This window comes from Leptopilina boulardi, unplaced genomic scaffold, assembly GCF_019393585.1.
Source record: "Leptopilina boulardi isolate dan_hultmark-lab unplaced genomic scaffold, ZJU_Lbou_2.1 LbouV2_51, whole genome shotgun sequence".
Lineage (NCBI taxonomy): Eukaryota > Metazoa > Arthropoda > Insecta > Hymenoptera > Figitidae > Leptopilina > Leptopilina boulardi.
In genome coordinates, this window is record NW_026137996.1 from 1,165,956 (window position 1) to 1,189,338 (window position 23,383).

General features: G+C 33.6%; 1 protein-coding gene and 1 long non-coding RNA gene across 6 annotated transcripts in view; one reads left to right on the plus strand and one right to left on the minus strand.

The window, feature by feature from the left end:
* Nucleotides 1-23,383, minus strand: part of LOC127289866 (uncharacterized) — a 33,437-nt gene that overhangs the window by 5,290 nt on the left and 4,764 nt on the right. The window contains exon 2 of the long non-coding RNA XR_007844229.1: nt 1,779-1,849. This is a non-coding gene — a long non-coding RNA (uncharacterized LOC127289866). The remainder of the gene's footprint in view (nt 1-1,778; nt 1,850-23,383) is intronic.
* LOC127289860 (axin) overlaps nt 1-23,383 on the plus strand; it is a 40,815-nt gene that overhangs the window by 3,767 nt on the left and 13,665 nt on the right. Inside the window, exons 2-3 of one of the 5 annotated variants that reach the window (XM_051318085.1) lie at nt 8,913-9,119; nt 9,308-9,339. The exons of 3 other annotated variants lie outside the window; for them this stretch is intronic. The gene's annotated coding sequence lies outside the window, so the exon portion shown is untranslated. Of the gene's footprint in view, nt 1-8,912; nt 9,120-9,307; nt 9,340-11,389; nt 12,078-23,383 lie in introns of those variants that run through there. One more of the 5 variants, XM_051318083.1, reaches the window with a different exon arrangement.

The following is a 23,383-nucleotide window of genomic DNA, read 5'->3' on the forward strand; positions in this document are numbered from 1 at the left end:
GTAGCGACGACGATGACGAGGACGACGGGACCGTCAATAGGATGGTTCTAGGTGTGAGAGGGGAAAGGAGAATGAGAGAGAAAGAGAGACTCGGAAGCGGCAGCTTTGATGTAGACACGCTCTGCGACTCCTTCACGCCAATAAACTAACGGTTAGGTTAAGGTCTCTTTAAGCCTTAATACCATTATCCTTGCCTTATGCTCCCGACGCGGCATTGGTCGATGTTGGCTTTGTGTTGCTCTCACAGTGTTTTTGCGCTCGGTCAGTAACGCTGTATGGCAAAAAAAAAAAAGTCAAGACTACTACTGATCATAAACTTCAGGCGTATACTACTCTGTAATCGTTGTGCATGTGATTTAAAAGAGAAAACGGGAAAAGCGTCACTAGCAGCAATTTTCCACACTGCAAAAGCAATAACAATTTTATCACTCCAAAGTATCTTGTTTTTATAATTCGGAAAATTTTCTCTTACATTAATTGAATTCTAAAGCCCACATCATCAAAGGATCAATACAACTTCGATTTTATGAATTCCTATTTTTCCTATAATGTTTGTTTTACCAATTTAGAGAATATTGACGCGTCAAAATCATCATTTCGTGAGTAGTAGAGTAGGAGCCTCTCTTTTAATGTCAGCTTTGGATTATCTGATACATAAACAACTCGGCGCTTCATGCATTAATTCATTACTCAAATAGCTTAGGTACAAGAAGATCAAAGCACTTTACAGAATGATAGATATTAATTTTCTAAAATGATAATGATGTGGTTTTGAAAAAGTATTTTTTTTTTCTTATTACGTTTTGTCTAGACGTATATATATATATATATATATATATATATATATATATAAGGAAAGATTGCTATGAAGACTGCGCGCGATACAAAAGAATCGGTGAATATTCAGATAAGGGTTCTCTCTTTCTGTTGTAGGCGACTTTCAACAAAAGAATAATAGTTGTACTCAATGAGGTTTCTTCGTGTCTGAATGTTCTCGATTGTATCCATATAGTACTTAAGTGCATCGATTCAAACCAGCATGAATGATTAAATCAATTTAAGAATTCATATCATTATAAAGAAACGATCAATATATACCTGTCGCAATAAACTCATTCTATACAAATATAATCATAACGAGCAAACTCTTTATAGCAAAACTAAAAAATTATTCCAATCAGAACTTTGATTTCTAAAATCACTGATCAGGGATATATTAAAGATTGAAGGGATTGGTTTTTTTAAATTGAAAGCCATAAGTTTAAGAGTATGGTATGAAATTTAATTCGCGCCGATACAAAGTAAAAGGAGAGTTCACGGATCGTGTAACAAAGACAGGAAGATAGTGAGAAAGAGTAGAAGTGAAGGGCGGGAACTTGCAAAGTCGAGAAGCAACGCTTTAGCAACCCCGGGAGCGCAGCAGCCTTTTGATATCGAAATGAAAGGAAGTAGGGGGAGAATATATACCCGCGCGCTTTAACCGTGTGCCGTAGAGAGCACGTGGTATCAAACGGGATCGAGGTTGCCTCTTACCCTTTGCTTCACCCCCTTGTATTGGTCCACTTTGCACAAGAGAGAAAGAGAGAGAGACACCATCTCCGTGTCTCGTGTGCCCGCCGTGAAGCTTAAAAGTCCTTTCCTCTTTATACCCCATCATTCCCTACTAGTTGTCAATGATCTTCACACTTCAAATTCATCCATGCATATAAACTCCAATCTCTCTTCATTTCCATTCTCACTTTCCCTTAAAAAATGAATATTTTAATTGTTTCACTCACCGCAATATCCTTTTTCTAATTGATCCGAGTTGTATTAAATTTTCAAGAAAGCGTAGTTCGACTATTATAATCTGAAACAGAAGAAATTAATTTTATTGGTTTTTTTTTGGTGTAATTTATTAGTCTGAAAATTGTGATTAATTATCTGTTATAGGGTCGTTTAAAACAAGGGCGATGGGCGTGATAAGTCTTTGACATCGAAATGAAAGGTCGCGGGGTATGGTCTCTATCTCTCTCTCTCGACTCTTTGATCGTGCCGAGCACGTGGTATCAAACAGGACAAGAACCCAACCATCAAGCCACCCCACCTATATCTACCTCCCTCCGGGCTTACTCTCTCTCAACTCCATTGGGGAATCCCTCGGTTGGGATGCGTGCGGTAAGGACAGTGAGAAAATCACATGTTCCACGCGCGGTTTCATTCTTTCTCTCTCTCTCTTTCTCTCTCGAAGGGTGATGAGAGAGTCGAACCACTCCCTGAATTATAGGCACTATGTGACTCTTTGTAAAGCGGAAATCATTGTTTTCATTCTAGTGGAATAATCCAAATTGACGCCACTCTTCCTTGATCACAAATCTCTTTTTCTCTGCTCTTGAAATCCTGTCCTTGAAAAATTCACACAATTATCGTAGGCCGATAGAAAAATCCGTCTTTTAGCTAATAGCCTAATTAATTTTCTATAATAGCCGGCCAGTAGACGATAGCAAATTTAAAGATACAAAATTCTATTCTTCAAAAATGTTCATTATCAATTATTATACATCAGGAAATCATTGACAAATAATGAGCAGCAAGAATTAATTTGCTCGCTATGAGCTGGAAAACGTCTAAAAGAGATACAGAATGTCTGTTTTAATAAAAATTCGCAGCCGAGAAGATGATCACATTTTTAGAAGCTACATTTCCAGTCTTGAACATTAGCACGATTCAATCTCTTTAGCTGTACCAACTGTTGATCGCGGACCTTTAGACTTTAATAATTTTTCTTGGTGTCATAACTTGATTTCAAAAGTAACGTGTACCAAATTAGACGTGTACAAAACACAGTTTTAGAAAAGAATGGTTTTATCCAGGACTGATATAAAAATTGTAGAAACAACAATTTTATTAATAAATGATGAAGCTGCATCTCTTTAGTCCCTAAGTGGACGTCAGGGGTACAAAAAATGCAACTGCAAAATTATCGAATAGCGAATTAGAAAATTTTAACTAACGGTCTGATTTTTCTATCGGCCAGCGACATATATGTGGAATTTGTATTGTTTTCAATTTTGATAACAGACGTCGAGTGAATGAGTGACAGCGTTTATATACCACATCAAAACCACGGGATTCAGAGAGCCAACGTACGATTACTGCGACAAAGAGCCATTAATCAAGAACAGATTGGATTCTAATTTATACCATAACAGTAATTTCGGTGTACTATAAATTAAAGTCTGAGGCCTAATTCGAAAGCAAAATATATATAGAGCAGATGAGAGGTTATATATATATATATACGAGAGAGCTATAATAAAAAAAAGATAGAGAGAAAGAAAAACACACGAAAATCGATTAACGTCGACACAAAATATAGGAAGATAGGGGCCTACAATAGAGTATATGATACGCTTTGAAGTTTGCCGAATTGTATATAGACGGAACTTCTGACAATTTTCCCCTGCACGTATAAATACGATTGGTGGTGGTGGTTTACTGTGGCAGACGACAGAGGACGATTATGGTGAGACACAGACGAAACGACAACGAGTAACATACCAAAATGGCCTTGTCGTTTGATCCATTATTTCCATAGGTCCTGCACACAATAATTGTCTCTATTGTTTGCGACGGATGGATGCCCCCTTTCTAGCCCGCTAGTAAACACCAGTCACCTCTTATGCTCCCGTGTATGTTTGCTTTGATTCCTATAACGCATTGCACATATCACCCAAGCCGCCCGGTCATATATATCTCCCCCTTTCACTAATCCAAGCGAATTCGAAGTGCGCCTGGCTAAGTGCCTGTAAACTGTTAAGTGCACTCTATGGATTTCTACCCTTTACAACCTCTCGAGGCCCTCGTCTTCCTTTGTAACCCTCTCTTTCTCTTTTCCTCTTTCTCCTTCATCAGCCATCACCATATTGCCTCAATTTATTGCAATTGAGGAACAATTGTTCGACACGTACTTATACTAGGTTTTATAATCGTTTCTGTTTAGAAGAAGATATTTAAAATTAGCAGCAATTCGAAATTCACAATCTTTTATTTTAGTGCAGTTTTTGGTATAAACTATAATCAAACTAAGTTTAGTTTACAGATTATTTATATCAAACTGCGTTGTGTAAAAAATAGAATTACTTTCATTTATAAGGTCGCTGGGGTTGAAGGTTCCAGGGTAGTTTATTCATTCGAGTCTGATCCCCATAAAATCTGCTCTAATCCGTTTTCCAATTGTTTTGGTAGACTGTCTGGGTTCATGAAAGATGTTAAAAAAGCAGAATAAAAGCAAACTCTTGGATATATGAAAAACTAAAAAAATTCGAAAGTTTCGAAATCCTTTTGATGATGAGTATTAAGAAGAAGTGATTAGCGTGACTTATTTCCTTTGTAAACAGAGTAGTCCGTACAATTTGCCGAAAAGGTCTTTTCTTCATCTTTTGCCGGCAGGTGTCGAGCAAAAAAAAAAAAAAAGGTTTCACTAATGTGTTTTTTATTTTTCTTTTTCATCATTTTTAAAAGGCTTTTATTCCATAAGTTAAATTTCTATCTGGTCAATTAGAGCGATAAGAAATAAAAATAAATTCTTTTTGCTGCTCTTTTTTTTTCTTTCTTTTAAAGCAGTTATGCAAATGTTTAAGAGTCTCTCTTTTTCTCTCTTGGTGGAAGATAAAAACAAGCTACTGTCGGCGAAAAGGTGAAGGATAAAAAAAAATCAAACGGTGAACATTTATCGGTGATTTCTGCTTCATCGCGAAAAGGATAAGGAGGATGAGATTTCGCTTTTACCGCCGCTGAAACATTTATCAACCAGATGGTTGAAGTTGCAGGTAACTTTGAAGTCCGGATCTTCCACCCCCTCCTCTCTCCTCCTCAAAGATTAAAGTGCCACTTGACGGCGCTGGGCTGTCGACTGGTTCCTCGTTTCTTCTTCTTCTTCTTCTTCTCTTTTTTTTATATACCCTTTTACCCTATCGAAATCCGACCTTCGCCTTCCTCACTTTAAGTTCTCTAAAACGGAATCTCGCTTTTCTTTCAATCAAAAGAATGCAATTATTGGATTTATCCCCCTCAAATAGTAGCAAGCTGTTATTCCATTCCGGAAGTTGAGAAAAAAAAACCGCTTTGTGGGAAAATCGCTCATTATCACAAATTAAACTCTTTTGCTATACGTTCACCAACTGTCGTCGGCGGTAAATTTCAAATACTATGATAATCACTTAATTTCATATATATATACAGAAGAATAATGTTTATTTATGAAAGGGACTTTTAATTCATTTCAAATTGCTACAGTTATATTTATAAAACTTATATACTATTCTTCAAAGAGTTAATAAATTCTAGTATTTGTTTTGTAGTAGAAATTTTTCTGTTTCTAAAGAAGCTGTACATTGACATGTAGATTGAACAAAGTGCGTGTATGAAAAAGATGCTAAAAAGATCCTACAGAGAGAAAAGGGAAAATGGCAAGTGTGAAAGAGAAAAGAGTCAGATACTGAAAAGAAAGAGATTGAAAAAGAAGTAAATAAAGAAGAAACAGAGATGAAGAGAATTTGCGCGCGAGATCTAAGAGAACAGAATGAGAGAAAGATAAAGAGTATATGTTTGTCCAGGGAAAAGAGTAAAAGGGCAGATCTGACTCTCTTAATTGATGTTGTGCGTATGCGTGAGGAGAAGAGAACAGAGAAAGATTTTGACACACGTGCTACAAACAAAGAGTGAGAAAGAGAGAGAGAGAGAACGTCAAAGGTGCCGCACCTCGTGTCGCGTTTTTACTCAACCGATCTTTATTCTTTGACGATTCCTCTGACTCCACTTCGTCCTTCTGGCTTTGTCGACCTAGCTGATGGCAACCCTCTTTACCCAGGAGGCCGATCAAACAATCATGAGTGTACTATCGTCAAGTAACTGCCGTCGAAGGATTGATGTCATTCCCTCATCCTATTTTATATTCCGTCCTTTTTTGACCTCAATCTGACCCATTTTTGTTTAATTTTTGAACTGCAACTCTTGGAATTTCCATCATTTTCTCATCGAATCTCATCATAAAAATTTTATACCCATAAAATGATACTAATTTCTGTAAATTTTTGGAACTGATCCCTTTAGTTAAAAATTTTGTTCTTTAAAAGGCAATTTCGATTCTTTAGTGTAGTCCTTATTAAAAAAAAAAAAAAAAAAAAAAAAAAAGATAAATATTCCCATAGGGTCTGTTTCGGCTATTTCCTTCTAATGTTTTCCGTCAGCTGCCCGCCTCCCTATAATATTGGTATAAGCATAACTCTCATAGGCTGCAAACCTGGTGTGCTCTCTTCAGACAGTTGCTACTTCGATTCTCCCCCGTTTTCTCTGACACCCCAACCCCCACGGCAGTCGTGTAAATACGCGTGAAGTGAATCAGAAAGGCGGTAAGGATGAAAGGAAGGTGCTGACCACCTCTCCAGCTGTCGTAGCAATGTTTCGCATCGAATATGCGTGTACTATTTTTCTTTTTCCGCATGCAATTCATATATATATATATTTATTCGATATACTTTTATTCGTCCTTTTTATAAAACTTCTATGATCTCTTGCCGATAATGTTGAGTCACACTACTGTGTCAAATTTTCTTCAAATTAAGATTCCGTTTCGAATTTATAAAAGATTTTTTTTTTTTTTTATATAATTTTGTATAATATCTAATTTTGTATTTTATTATATATACAGAAAATGTAAGAAAAAAAAAGGAATTTAGAAAAATATTTAAAGATTTATCCCTTCGTCACGGAGAATCCTTTATGACCGCTTATTCGAAGCGGCTTCAAATTAGAGGTCACGTCTGCAATATAGTTTGTGGGCAATTTGCATCGTTCTCGAATAATTAGTGTCTGCTCGCATATAGGAACATGGAAACAGATTTGAGGACAATGCTCCGATTGTGTCAAGCCAACATTGACTATTCGATTTTCCAATCTGGTATATATATATATAGCAAAGGTTATTTGGTCGGAGCGAAATTGAACCATTTTTGTTTTTTTAATTAATAAATTAGACGTTTTTAGAAAACAAATTCGAAAGTCTGTCAGCGCAATTATGCGATCCTAGACAACGTCATTCAAGTCAAGGATTGTAGTTTCCTTTTTCGGAGTTTTAGATATAACTTATATCTGAAAGTCGTGATGTCTCATGAGAAATAGTGTGTTCTAGATTAGAAGAATTTGTGAGGAGGAAAAGTCAGAAGTTTTCCGCGATTATGGTAACTGAAGGGGCACTGTAACTACACTCTCGCTCAGGGTTTACGGCTTGGCGAAGCTGACGTATTTAATTACGCCACGGTCTCGAACGAAAACTGGTTTGGGCATACAATATGATACCGCACGCCGCACAAGATAGTATACTACCGACATATAACGTTGGCTTATCAAGATCTCGCAATGGCAGCAGCAGCGGAAACCATCAAAGAGTCCTTTGAAGTTCAGTTGGTGTCCTCGGCTCGATTCTCCACCTCTCTCTCTCTCACTCTCTCTCCCCTCCGCCTACTTTTGCTTCTTCTTCTTCTTCTTCGTCTTTACTAAACTCGTATGCCAGCGCACTCACCTCTTTTCATCTCTTTCTACCGGCTCTCCACGACAGAAGTCTTTTTTTAATGACTTACCTGTCGCTCTCTCTTTCTCATCTCTCTCTTATTTTCTTGATCGAAATCTTGACGGCGATTGAATGAACTCCTCGCGGCGCAACCGATGCCATCGCGAGAGCAACTTTCTGAAATTCAGCTGTGTTAACTAATCCATGTGTATATACTGCATCATTAGAAACGATTATAAAAATTGAGAACGCTTTTGACAGTTCTCAGTCGGAAAAAAGTCAAAGGACTTTCTCTTTTTCTTCTAAATTCTTTTTTGTCGAAATTATAAACTAAAAACTGTTCAGGAACAGTGAAAATCATGCGTCTATATATTCAGTTGGATTAAAAACTTTTACAGAAAATTAAAAGGCATTAAAATAAGTTGCAACGCTTCTTATTTTAATGCCTTTTAATTTTCTATGTTCCTACGAAAAACGACACATCTAAATGTAAATAAGTTTCACACCGCGCAATATAGTCGAATGTTTAGCCAATTTCGACCAAGTGAATTCAATCTTTCTGAACAGTCGCATTTTGGGAATATACCAGTAAAAATTTCACTAATTCAGATTTAGAGTGTAATATCGCTCGTTCAATTTTTTGACGAAATGTTTATAACTGTTAATGCAAAAAAATTATCAGAAAGAAAAGTTTTTCTCAGTATTTATAAATTCAGAGACAGACAGTCTAGACGGTTTAATAACCCTGAATTATATCAGAAGGTTGACAATATTTTTCGAATTCATATTTATGCATATAATGCAAACCCACAGACGAAGAAGTTTGCAAGTGGGAGGAAACATAAGATTGTGGTCATTTTCGAAAGTTGGTGCGTCTTCTTCTTCTTTTTTTTTTCTTTCTTTACCCCTTGCACAGTACCGTTAACGAACAACGCCATTAGGACGCATTAACATATAATTTTCCGCGAGAAATTATAGGCGACTTAGCGCGGAGTTGCGCACAGTGTTTATTATACAGGGCGAGCGTGCATTAAATTGTGGCGTGTATTTGTGAGTCCGTGGGGGGATTCACACGTATCCAACCCAGTAGCGTGCATGTGTGAGATCGCGTGCGGCGGCAAGATCAAAGGGGAATCCCCTTTCTCGCTCGCTCGCACGCCACCGGTAATCTCACTTTTACTCACACGACGACGACGACGACCAAAGTCTCTCCTCGATGGCTCTCTAACGACTCAATAGCCCGCCACAACCTGACGTTTTCCGCCTCCTCCCCCGTATCCTTCACAGAACCCAAACTCCCCCCCCTTATATCCTTCTTTTTTTTCGTGTTGTTGTTTTTTTTTTTTTATTTTTTTTTTTACAGAAACAGGAAAATTCAAAAAGTTCCCTCGATTTTTATCCGTGCGCGACGTCTCCTTCTTCAGAGGACTTCCCCCAGGGCTCTCGAGTATTCGTTTAATCTCCAACTCTCTGATGTGAAAATTCGGTACCATTACACCTGGTTTATTCAAGCTCGGTAAACTCTGTCACTGAGTGAATTGTGGCGAGAGAGAAAACAGATTTTCAAAATGTAATCTCAGCTTCTTGTCATTTTAAATCCTTTCACTTTTTTTTTACAATTGTATATATGTATAGAATTATTATAATAAGAAAAAGAGTAATAGATTAGTTTTTTTTTTATATTTTTTATCTTTTCAGTAGTTTCCGCTACTGGTAACTCATATCAGTTTTTAATGTTGTTTTTATTGTTTGTTTCAGGTGTGTAAACCAAATTATTTCCTAATCATTTCGTAAGTACCTATATATTGTTTTCGAAAAAATACTAAAAATTATTTCTCTATTTTCTCTCGAAATTTCATGCTTTTATAAATGCACGCCATATATTTCTATTCAACGAAAAAAAAAAAAATGATTTAAAACGAGAAATCTGAAATTCTCAGGACTCGCGTAGAAACTTCCGCCATGTCGGCATTCATTTCCATCTTTAGTTTTCAGCTCTCTATTATTTATCCTCTCGCTCGTTATCATGGTTTTGTAATCGTCATCTTGATCGCAAAAGCGATTCATCCCAGGATGCGTTCCCTAAACCACAGCGTAATTAATCCACCTGGACCTCCGGCCCCTTTTGTTTCATCTGGGTTTTTCATATATATAAGCATATTAGTTTATGAGAAAATATGTCAAAGAAACTTCATTTCTAAAAAAAAATCAGTAATTTTGTTTAAACTTCGCTAATTTCTATTTTGAATTTTTCTTTTTTTCGAAATTTCTGTAGATATTCAAATATAATTTTTTTAGACGAATTTTTACTTAACAGAATATTCTTATGTTTTTTTTATTAGAATTCTTAAAACGCCGAATTTTTATTTGTCCGAAATTGCAAATGACCGAACAAACGAAAGAAAAATTTGGGCGCGATGATTATAAAATTCACCAAAATCATAAGTTGTCAAGAAAATCGTGCCGAAATCTTTCTGTCGATTGTTTGTTCGGCAATTTGCAATTTCGGACAAATAAAAATTCAGGGCGTTTTAAGAATTTTACCAGATAAACATTCAGTGCCTAAAAATTATGTTAATTAAAAACTTTTATTAAAAATAAAACCTGCACTGAAAAAAAATTCTAGTTAGAATTACCAGAATTCTGGTTAGGGTTATTTTAACGAGAATTCTAGTTAATTCAACTAGAATTCTGGTTAACATAATTAGAAAGTAATGTTAAATATAGCCTAACCAGAATTTTTTTTTCAGTGTGAACTGTCCGCAGTTTCTATCAATTTTTAGTTTAGAAATAGTAAAATTTACTATATCCAAAATAATTTTTATTATTTCAAGAGTAAATTTTACTATTTTTGGAGTAAAAATTGACAGAAATAATGCGTAGAAACTGAAGATAGTTCAAATTTTACTAAAGTATAGTAAAAGTTACTTTATTCATTTTTCCGTGTAAATTTCGGATAATTGACAATCGAAGAAATAAAAATGCTATTCTAAAATTTGTATTCTTGATTAAAAGAATAGTAATCTGTTAAATCAGATATATATAGGAAATATATTACCCGTCACTGAGGAAGTATTTCAGTATCTAATTTCGGAAAATCTTTTTAATGGATCGAAAGTTTCATGCTCTAGTGAATGCCTACACGATAAGTTTATCAATATTGTAAAGGGAACGATAGCGCATTCACCATATCTATCTTTTTCTCTCTATATATATATATAATGACCATCGAAATGTCTTGAACAGAAGTTCTTTCATCAATACCGACTACTGACTTTCTATAATGCCTAATTTATTTTTTGGGACAAACATCAATGAAAATCGTTTAACTGCTGTCAGGAGAGTTTCGTTTGTCATTTGGAAAGAAGCCAGCTAATTTCACGGAATTTTCCAACTAAAAAAAAAAAGAAGAAACAAATAATTGAGCGTCTACAATTTACAAAAAAAGAAAATAGAAAGAAAAAAAAATTATACAAAACAGAAGATAATAACGCGCTACTCATTGCGCCAGCTAATAATTAATGCAAGAAAATCGATCGTTCTCAACCTCTCTGCGTTGGATCGGATAACAGAGCGCGCGTTTTCGTTTAAAGACCCTCAGGAGACTTCGCCCTCACAGCCCTCATACCTGGTGCGTCCCTTTCTGTTCCACTTTTTGTTCTGAGTTCTTCGCGAGACGCCAACGAAGGACGACAAAAGAGTATAGTGGGGGGGTCGTATGAGAGAGAGAGAGAGATATGTAAGAAAGAGAGAGAGAGAAATAGGGAGAATGAGAGAGGTAAGTGCCAGACAGAGTGAGAGAGAGTTCTCTCGTCCCGGCTTATGGTCACTGTTCTCTAGACTCAGTCTACCCGCGTTCGTTCACTGTACAGGCCGGCTTTAGTTTCTTCGTCGAAGAAAAACACGTTCCTCATTCTCGAAGTCAACAAACTCGCGCCCGACTACAAAAATTATATTAGCTTTATTATTTTTAATTTAAACCCAGCAACAAGCGTTCCTTTGAAAATACATTCCATGCCGCCTGAGCGTTAATAGCTCACATCTAACGTGTACTTGAGAGTGAAAGATAAGTGTGAAATTATCTAGTGAAGGCTTTATAAGTGAGACCAAAACAACCATTCCATTTGAAAATATTGAAATTCGTAAAGTTCTTTTTTTTTTCCCAAATTCAATTGTTTAGAAATAAATTGGAGCTGTGTTGAGAGATGTTTTATCGCGATTGTGTCGGTGAGACCTTAAAGAAAACGTGAAACGACAAGGAAGTGTAACGGTCTCTCCCGCCTTAATTACAAGACGTCAAATGCAAGGAAATTACGGTATAACTGTCAGTGTAATGATAGTGTCACGAGTCTCTCTAGTAATGATGGTAGTACCTTTTCGAGCACAAATGTCAGTTTTAACAGGAAAAGTGAGTCTAGGAGCAATCGCCTTGAGCAGCAGCTTACTTTAAATCGAACACAAGCCACGGAGGCATATAAAACTCTTTTATGACGCCGCACCTCTTGTCATGGATCAAAGTGATGCCGAGGTATTGCTTCATTTCTTTATTTTCTACCCACATTATAAATATTGATGATGAGAACGAAAGATAATCGTGTTACCATAATTTTCAAATGGATTCTTTTTAGTATCATTTTTTGTTTTGTTTTCAAAAAATCAAATTTGGATTCACTTCTTTTGATATTGTTGTTTTAGAACGCTTTTAGAAAGTTGATTTTTAAAACGATCGATTTTTTTTTAAATTATCAATTCGGTCATAATAATTGAGTAATGCGAATCCACAATGAATTTTGGAAGAGTTCTAAAGTTTTGTATTTAGAAGTAGAAACTACGTAAACCAGTAGCGTTAGACTGCATTCTAAACAGTTTTAGAATACTTTAATTTCATCCTGGATTCGCATTTATTAGGACTCGATGCAAACTCAATATTTAAATTTTAATATAGAATTTTAAATATCGATTATTCGCCTAATACAGTACATATTTCTGAAAATTCGTTTATAATAAATTGCGTCTGAAGAATTGATAATTATTTTGAAAAAGGCCTCTTGATGTAATAATTAAAATTTTGAAATGAATCTTATCTTGCCGACAGGCCTAAGTGCTTAGTGAGGCGGTGAACATATACTCGAATTGCATTCTTCATTGAAGTAATAACTTTTTTACATGGCTAAAGAAGAAAAGAACCGCCGCTTTAATGAGACGGCGATTAATTACTGTGGAATTTGCTATACACTATTTTTTTTTCTCTCGACTTTCACCGCATGTATATACATATATATATATATATATGCGAATCGAGTTATTAATTGTCGCACACTTTGTTAGGGTCATGACCCTGTATTACGTAATTTTTTCACATGCTTCCAACTTCATTCATGTACATATATAGTACACGAAAATGCTTTTAATGACTTTTCTCGATATGAGCAATTCTTTTTCATTTTTTGGACCATGTTGACAAAATTAAACAGAGATAAGAGAATTGAGATCTTACTATGTTGGTTAAATCTACTAAATAGAATATTCCATTTCGGACTGAGTTAAATTGTTCATTAAAACGTAAGGGAGAATTTACCGACAGAAATGAAATCTGATTGGTTCACAATTGTGAACAACCATTCAAATTTGGGTATTTCTTTTTTGTCGGCAAATAGAACTTGTTCTTCTGACTAGTAAAATCCGTACTAAACATGTTTAGTAAAATATGAAACTGTATTTGAAAGTTTGTTCAGATGAAACAATTTGCCTAAAGCTTTTGTGAAAAAATATTTTCTAAATATATGGAGAGAGAGAGAGGAAAATGATCCAAAAGGACAAAGTAAATATTTTTATTGCAGTACCGCGCTAATCAAGGTTTATTGTTGAGCTAAGAAGTTGAAGATTTTCTTTAGCCAAATTTTCTTTGGGACTTAGCCCGGGTCAGAGAGAGGGAGAGAGATTCATCTCTAAAGTTTCAAGCCAAGGACTTTTCCCTATGTACAAGTGTTTTCTTTTGCTTCAAGGGGCGCCGAGGTCTCGGTAGCCGGTTTGAAGCTGTCTTTGCTTTTGAGTGGTCGAACCGACGACGACCATGCGGTGTCTTTGAAGTTTTCTTTTGAAGGATTCGTTGGCTCTGCGGGGTTACAATAATTCCCTGCTACGTAAGTCATCTTGTCTGATAACGTTGACACTGCCTTTGACGATTTCCGCGCGCACAATCTTTGTCAATATCATTCGCCACTTCTGCCATCATATATATATATATATATATCCAAAAGAGAAGTGTTCGCGATTTCCGTTCGACCTAACATCCGGTCAACTCGTCACTCTTCCAATCTCGTCCTTTTCAAATACAAAAAAGAAACTTGTATAAACAAAAAGAGACGTTTGATAATGAACTTTGTTTTATATAAGACAATTTTTCGGGGGGGGACAATTGACAAGAGAAAGATGTGTGTTCAAGTAGATAGAAAATTTTGCCATCCTGGTGGGATTTGAGCAAATAAGTGTATCTATAAGACCAGGTACTTGTGTATACCTACTTGAGACTTTGGCATCGCGCCATGCTTTTATTCTACGTCGACCCCAAATATATATATATATATATACAGGGTGGTGACTACGGAATCGGGCCACCTTGAAATTTTTAAAAGCGATGAACGAACATGACCCTAAAGAGTACGAAGACCTACCACCTAGTGTGATTAATGAGCCTGAATCAAGATTATTAATTTTTAACTGGGGCATTTGCAGAGGGTCCACTGCCTCCAGATATATAGGGGCACAAATTTGTGTTTCATGCATTTAAAATATTTCCTCTTATAATATCAATTTTTTTTATTTGTTTTTTCTGCAAAAAAAAAAACTACTTTAAAAGTGAAATCTGAACTGTCCGGACACAGAAAATTATAAGGCATTAAAATAAGTTTCAATGCTTATTATTTTCATTTAATTTTGCTTATTTTAATACCAAAATGGATTAAAATAAGCAAAATTGGATTAAAATAATATAAGCGTTGCAGCTTATTTTAATGCTTTTTAATTTTCTGTAAAGATATTTTATGCATTTCTGGTAATTTTTACACAGAAAAAAGCTGGTGCTAAAACCCATAAGATTTAACCCAGATTTAGGGTAAAAGAACACTTTGTTTTTCCTGTGTACTTCGAAAATAGTAAAATTTACTACTTTCGTATAGTAAATTTTACTATTTTCGGAGTAAAAATTATCAAATATGCGCAGAAACACCGGACAGTTTAGATTTTACTTTTAAAGTATATACTAAAAGTTACTTTATTTGTTTTTCCATTATATTCTCCGTGTAATTAAAGTTTTTCATCAATTATACTTTCGATTCAATTGACATTGATTTATTTGCGCTGACAATCAATATATATATATATTTTTTTAACATATCCAGATGTTTCTGATGACTTTACGTTCTTCTATATCTATTAAAGCCATATGGGAAATACATAATTAGGGATTTCTATAATATCTGGTAGCCACATCCTCAGGAAACCATTAGCATTTATCAAGAGAAAAACATTTATTCCTTTATACTCGCCGCTTCCTTTTTATATATATATATATAATATATTTTTCAAAGTATTCTCAGAAAAAAAAAAATTCTTTCATTTTGATTATCACAGAAATTGAACTTAATAATCCCTCTAATTATGAATATAAAGTAAAATTCCTGAAAATGGGAAACATCCCGTGGTTTTAGTGGTCGTATATATATACCTTTCCGGTGGGTTTAGGGTTAACGAATTTCATGTCCCATGAATGAATCTCGCTTATAAACTTCTCAGATTACAGGTGAATGGAATTTAGAATCAGAATGCTTACATAATGTTACTCTCATCGTAAAGTATATATATATATATATGTATATGTATGTATAAAATAATGATTGTAGTTTCTTTGATGTAAAATTTTGTAGACTTATGTAAGGGTAAATTTCGTAACGTGAAAATATGGCTTTTATTCTCTCATGGAGAAGATGGACAAGATTGTTGGCAAGAGGCCAGTGAAGATAATAAAAGAAACTTGGGCCTTTTTATTCTTGTTTTTATTTCTAATGACATAATTTCCAGACTCTCTCTCTCTCTCTCTCTCTCTCAAGTCTGGAAATTCAATTGTCGATTCTCTTCCAAAGATGTTGGTTTATTTATGAGAAAATGGGTCAATTGGACCAAATTATACTATCAATCAAATATTTTATTTTTTCGACATGCAAATAAGGCTTTTAATTCAAAGGACATAGTGACAGACATCGAATGCCAGAATAGAGAAGGTCTCTCCTTTTCTTTTTCTCTTGAGGCGAGTAAAAGAGATTTTGCCGACACCGCGAGAGGCAGGATGATGACTCAAGAGAGTTGAGACGATAGGAAGGTATATATATATATATGTATGTACGATGAAAAAAGAAAGACGATTAGGGTGGATGAACGCGCGGGGGTTAAAGAGGAGAAGGAGGAAGACTGAAAGGGTTAGTTGAATGGGAGCCATGTGTATGCTTTTCTCGTTTGAGAAGCTTCGGATTGCCCAGTGTCGTAGTTATCGACTCTAGCGCCCTCGACTTCATCATCAGTTTCACCCTCGCTTAACCCTTTCTAACGTTTCTATTGACTATATATGTGTCTGTGTGTTGATGCGAGAACATAAAAGGGTTTTTAAACTCTCTCACTCTCGCCTCTGGCTTTAATCCCTCCCAATTGTCTCTCTCGTTGCATTTCTCGTTATTAGGTAAAAGAATATGCAATACTTATAAAGTTTTTTTTTTAGATATTTCGATTTTGCGTTCTATTAAGGATATTATTTTTAAGAAATTGAATAACAGATTAGGGATAAAAAATTTTGTTTCTTCATTGGATCAGCTTTTTTTTTTTTTTTTTGTTTTGTTTTCTTTTAACTTTAGCCGAGGTGTCGATGAGGACTCCACAGCAAGAAAGATAAAAAAGAAAATCCCCACGAGCCATACCTGCATCATTGTATCTTTCTTAGAAGTTTAGTCAGCCGCTGCATCTCTGAGGCAACCTTCTCTCTCTATCTCTCTCCCTGACTTCTCGTTCCTCTTTCGTTGGTCGATAGTTAAGGGACTAGATTTCAAAGAATTTTCCGACGCCGACCATTTTAATTTTTAACATATTTGCCTAAGAATTTTTGTTGTGGCTGCGTGTGCTATGAGAAGATCTTTGGTATATAATAAGTTTTGGGATGCCGCCGCACACTTTTCCAACACCCGATATCTCTCTCTCTCCCTGGGCTCCAGACTGCCCGAGGAGCCGAAATTCAAAAGAGACTCTAGAGTATACTACCGGCATCTTCTGTACACGTCGCGGTGTATAGGTATACTCCCTTAATCGTATTTTCGTCCATCCATCACGCTCACAAACGTTTCAAGAAGAGTAGTCCAAGCCTTTTCTTCCAGCTGCATTCATAAATGGCGCGTAGGATCACGTACCCAGTGTCTCAAAACCGGCTATATAGGAAGGTTGCTGCCGACTCAAATTGCCCCATACAGACTGTGAAATTTCTTTAAATGCCCACTATTTTTTTTTTTTTTTTTTTATTTATGCGTGAAATTACTGATTATATATACTGAATTTGCTGCATATTGTGGAAAATATGATTATTTCTTAATTAATATATAAAGAAAATTTTCAGTATTTTTTTTTGTTTTTAATATTACTGATAATCCAAATAAATAACCACCGTTGTAATAAAAAGAAAACCTAATGTTTTTTTTAATCATAAATTTTACTTCACAGAAAATTAAAAGGCATTAAAATAAGCTTATTATTTTAATCCATTTTGGTATTAAAATAAGCAAAATTGGATTAAAATATAATAAGCGTTGCAGCTTATTTCAATGCCTTTTAATTTTCTGTGTTGTTTTGGATAATTCCACTAATTTTGTTAGGATACGATGTATTCTCAATTTTGATAGTTGTCCTTCTAATTCCCGTGCGACGACCTGTTGAATCTTCCAAATATATGGACTCCCTCAGTTGATCATTTCAATTTAAAATGGATTAGATTTATTTCAAAAGAAAAGTTCTTAATTGACTTTTATTCTATATAGTTTATTTACTTTTAGTTTTTGTTTCTTCTTTTCAAAATTGTTTTGCAACAAAAGATGCTGATTTCCACAACGAATTTTTGATATAAATAGTAAATCCGCATTAACAAAAATTTTATTCATACTTCAGTAGAAAAAATTTCCGCACTTAAATTTAATCATATAAGTTTCACTGATTAGAATTCTTTACTGGTTTAAGCAAATTTGCATTATCATTAATTGGTAAAACAAGTATTGTTTCCATCATTAAAGAATTCAACTAAATTTCAGTGAAAATTTTACTTAAATTATTCCTATATTTGATTCAAAAGAGAGTATATACCTATATATAGAAATTAAATTCCCTGAATTTTTAAATAATCAAAATTTCTGTTTAATCGAATCTTTGTGTATATTTTTCTAAATTCTCAAAACAAAATTAATATAGAATCCAGTTTTAATCTATAAACGATTTGCGCGGGAAAATTTTCTAAAAGAAATTCAAATATCGAGTTTATTTTTTGTCTCTTTTTGATTGAAAACTCATAGTGGATTTAGGCTATATAATAAACAAAATTCTGCTAAATAAAGTTTCGGCTAATTCAATAATTATTCGATTTAAATAAAATTGAAATTCTATATTATAAAAATTCTGCTATAATTAAAAAAAAAATTGAAAATTGTGAGCTTATATTAAATTGAAAATTTGGTAGCAGGTGTTGTGTGAGTTTTGGAAAAGGGAACTCAATATATATATATATGTATATAAGTAGATAAATCTGAAGCACCGGGTAGATGTAGTGGCGAGGAAGGCCCTGCCTCTCTCGAATACAGCGTGGCTCGGCCGAGCGAGGCGTTCCGAAAACCTGTAATTACGGACCCGGCGTACATCAAGCGGTGCCGCCAGCCGTCGAGGTCTACGTTTTCCGTCTCTTTTTTTTATCCGTTTCTCCTCTTCTCTCTCTCTCTCTCTCTCTCTCTCTCTCTTACACCAACTCTCTATCTTTTCTTTTCTCGTCTTATTCCCAGCCTCTCTCTAACATTCGAATTTACCTGTTAACCTCTCCTTCAGATTCATGGAGGGATTTCTTTCGTACGTAAGTCGCAACATATATATACTGCGTTTTTCAACTTTCCGCTCGTTCAAAGCTCCATATATACTGATATTAGATCCGATTATCGCTTTTGGCTTGGACTTCATTCAGTCTACGTTGCTATCAATACATATATATATATATATATATACATGTCTGTTAAAATTAGGAATTATGTAGCTATCTTTTCAAATCCTGTGAAAAAAGGAGATCCACTTGAATTTGAAAATTGAATTCGAAAAGCCGATTGAAGAATCGGTATTGGCGCTGTATGTCTGAAAAGATGATATATGAAAAAGCTCTTCTCGAATCTTTAGATAAATTTTTGAAAAGGGTTAATTTTCAAATTTACATATGTTGAATTTTTTTTTCTTCTATATATTATAAAATAGTTATAATCCTATATATTATATTTTATTCGAATTTTTAAAATAACCGAAAATTCACTTTACAGAATTTTTTATTTGTTCGAATTTTCATTTAAATATAATAGGGGGCCATAAAAATCATTAGTTAAAATTTTGAATTTTTAAAGAATATTTTTTTTGACGAATTTTTATTTTTCGAATTTACATATACATATATTTTTCAGAATTTCTTTTTAAATTTTTTACTTAACAAAAATTCTTATGTATACCGTGGATGTACCAGTTACCGTCCATGTCCCAGTTTCCGTCCATTTTACAAATATCTCGTATAGTAATTTAAATTATTTTTTAACAATAATTTATTCCTTTTGGCACGCAATCGACTTATTAGTTTAAGTAAACAAATAAAAGAAAATAATTTTTTTATAAATGTTATTTTGAAAATTAAACTGGACGGAAACTAGGTCTTAGGTGGACGGTAACTGGGACATCCACGGTATATCGAATTTTTATTAGAATTTTTAAAACATCGAATTTTTATTTGTCCGAAATTGCAATTGGCATCGAAATCTTTCTGTTGATTTATGTTTATTCGGCTATTTGTAATTTTTGACAATTAAAAATTCGGCGTTTTAAGAATTCTACAAAATAAAAATTACCCAAAAAATTCTTGTAAAAAAATGGAAAAAAAATTCTTCCTACTCTCTATAAATCTGAATTAGTAAAAATGTTAACTAATTTTGAATTAGTGACTTACTTTTTGCTTTAGAATTAGTTAAATTTTACTAATTCAGAAGCAAGAAGTGAGTCACATAATTTAAATTAATATAAACATTTTTACTAATTCAGATTTAGAAAGTAATACAAATTTATTAAATTAGCTTATTAAGTGAGAAAATTTGAGAAAATAAAATTTTTTTTATATATTTTTCAGAAGACAAAAATTGATAAAATATAAAATCGACAATAATTATTAAAATATATATTGAATTGAAAAAAAAAATTGAAATAATAACTTTCTTTATGAATATAAAGAGAGTTGTAATTGCGAGTTAGGAATGCATTCTGGAAAGGAATGATATAAAAATAAAACAAGTTTAAATCCTCGCAAAAGAGAATTCCGTAGGAAGAGTGACAGTAATACAGTTTTCCGTCTATTATCCACAACTGTCGATTTCAATTGTCATTGTCATCTAAATCCAATTACTGGAACATCGATCGCAAAAACCATCTTCTTCTTCTTCTTTTTCTTCTTCTTCTTTTCTATGCATGAAAAAGTTTCTCTTCGAGAGAGCTACTCTCTAAGAGCTGTCAGTCGGCATTCTTACACGGGGCTACTAGTTTTTCAGGGCAGCGGCCTCTCGCGTCGTTGTTGTTGTCGTCGTCGTCGTCGTCGTTCTCTTCCTCTTTTTTTCTTCTTTTATATCTCTTCGGTGTTTTCGCTTCCTTCTTCTCCAAAGTTTGAGATTTTATATATATATATATATATATATATATTTGGGGGAGAAAGAGAGAAAATACGAGTTTATAACTTCCCTTATCGTTATACGATTAACATTCTTTTAAAAACAAGCTACCACTGTGTATTATACGATTCTCGAGAACGGTAAAACGATGGGGAGAGAAAACGAAGACTTTGCAAAAGTCCCTAAAGAAAGCATGTTTTTCGTATACATATATATATATATATATATACACTACTGTCCGGTAGTAACCGGTCCTTGAGGAATCTTAACACTCGAAAACGAAAGAGAAGAAACCTTTTTGTCAGGCGCGTTATAAGGGGGGTCGTTTGTGGTATTCGGAAATTGGTCCTATTGCGTACACAGTTTTTCGCGGTTGGATGTCGACTTTCTTACAACATATCCTGCTTATTGTCCTCGTTTATATAGCCGCAAGTTTCACGTCAAGAACGGCCTACATTGCTTTCACAAAAGATTGCCGCGCGCACCACTAATGACTCCAACCATTAATGGAGAAGTTCACATTTTATTTGAATTATCGATCGTTGATTTTATTCGGATAATACAAGTGCGAGTATTTGTTAATAGAAGTAGGTCACAGATTCCTTTTTTTTTTCTAACAGCAATAATGAATTTATACTTTTACGCGAGCTTTCGTCAATATTTTTAAAAAAAGAAATTCATATATGAATGCAAGGCTTATAATTATTTCATAAAAATTATTAATTAGAATTTTTGATTTGAAAGAATTTTTATTAGATATAATTATATTTTTAGATGAATTTTTCATTTTTTGAATTATTATAGTAATTGCATAGAAAATTAAAAGGCATTAAAAAATAAGCTGCAACGCTTATTATTTTAATCCAATTTTGCTTATTTTAATACCAAAATTGATTAAAATAAGCAAAATTGGATTAAAGGAATAAGCGTTGCAGCTTATTTTAATGCCTTTTAATTTTCTGTGTGAATTTTTTATTTGTCCGAAATTGCAAATGACCGAAGAAACAATCGATTTCGGCGCGTATTTTAAAATTGACCAATCACAATTTTTATTGACAATTTCTGATTGGTCAATTTTAAAAAAACGCACCGAAATCGATTGTTCGGACAAAATTAAAAATTCGGCGTTTTAAGAATTTTGTACAAAAATTCGTTTATAAAAATTCTAATTCGAAAAATGAAAATTTGTCTAAAAAACTAATTTATATATCTGATAAAGTTCTTTTAAATCAAAATTCTAACTAATAATTTTTATAAAATATAATCATCTTGACATTCATATGAAATTTTTTAATTGAAAAATTCATTATTTTTTTTTTGGGTGGCGAAAAAAAAATTGTGGATGAAAAAATATTGACAAATAATAATGTACATATTAATGAGTAAACATATACATATATATATATATAAATGTTTTATTATTTGAGAAGGTGAATATTTGCCAAAGAAAGCAAAACATTGACTTTTGTATTGAGTGTACTACCGCCGGCGAGGAGACAAAATGTGTTTTAAATCCGCAAATAATACAAACCGAATAAATATATATAGGTCAAAAGCACCGGCGAAATTAGTTAATGCAATTACTATTCCGTAACAGAATACATTAAATTAATTAACATTGTTTATATTAAAAAAATAAATAAATAAATAAAAAAAGTAATTTTAATCGAAATTTGTTTCAAAATTTTGAATTTAATTTTGGCAATTTTGCAAAATTAAACGGAAACTCAATAATTTAATAAAATAAAAAGAAAAATTCGGTTAAAAAAAAGAAAAGAATCGTGGCAAATCCCTGTATATATTTAGTTCGATGAATTCTCAACAATATTTCACTATGCTTAAAGAATTCCATTGTTATCTTCCGCGCAACATCATATAAAAGCCCCCAAGAGCATCAAACGATTCAAGTCTTTCTCTCTCTCTCTCTCTCTCTCAAACAGTGGTACCGACCGTGCTGTCTCGTGGTCGATGACACGAAGAACCATATATACTTCTCAAGATAATCTATCTTTTAGGGGAAAAAAAAAAAGAAATTACCCCTAAAAATAAAAATCAATAATTGAAAAAATAGGAATTTTTTTTTTTCGCCAAAAATTAAAATTGGAAAAATCAATTTTCTCTCGATATTGTCAAAAAAAAGGCACTCTGGCGATTTGAATAAAAAGCCCTTTACTGATATCATGTAATTTTAGGTCGGTAACTCCAAGGGATGAAATTATCGAGCATTGGAATCGTCGCTTTTCATCATATGAGACGAAAAGGGGAATTTCTCTTTCTCCCTCTCTCTCTCTCTTTTAGTATTGTCGAGAATGGATGCTGCTATATTCAACGATGTTTAGTGGTGCAAGATTTCAACGAGCGATGGCGGTAAACTGTGGTTTCGAGAGTTTGCTTTATCGACAGCAAAACATGAAAAAAAAAAAAGAAGAAAAAAATCTCTCTTATACAAGGGATGAGATGACAAATGCAATATTCTATCGACTTTTGTTACCGCAAAAAAAAAAAATTTCTTTCCAACCATTGGAGAGGTATGATACAAATCCTAATACTATTCTATTATGGAATGTTAACGCTTCAAAAATTCTCAAACGAAGAAATATTTTTCATTTATTTGCAAAAAAATTTTTTGTCACTTGAATTGCTATATGGAATTTATATTAAAACTATTTCCAATTCTCAATCTTATTGAAATTCCAAATGTTTGTGAGAATTCGTAAGGAAAAATCTTAGGCAGTTTTTTTTTTTTTGGTAAATTATTATTTTTTGCTACTTTTAAATTAAAATGATTGAAAGTTATGGAATGAGGTATATGCGCATCCAAGTTGATGTATATTTCCGACTAGATTATCCAAAAGTTTGA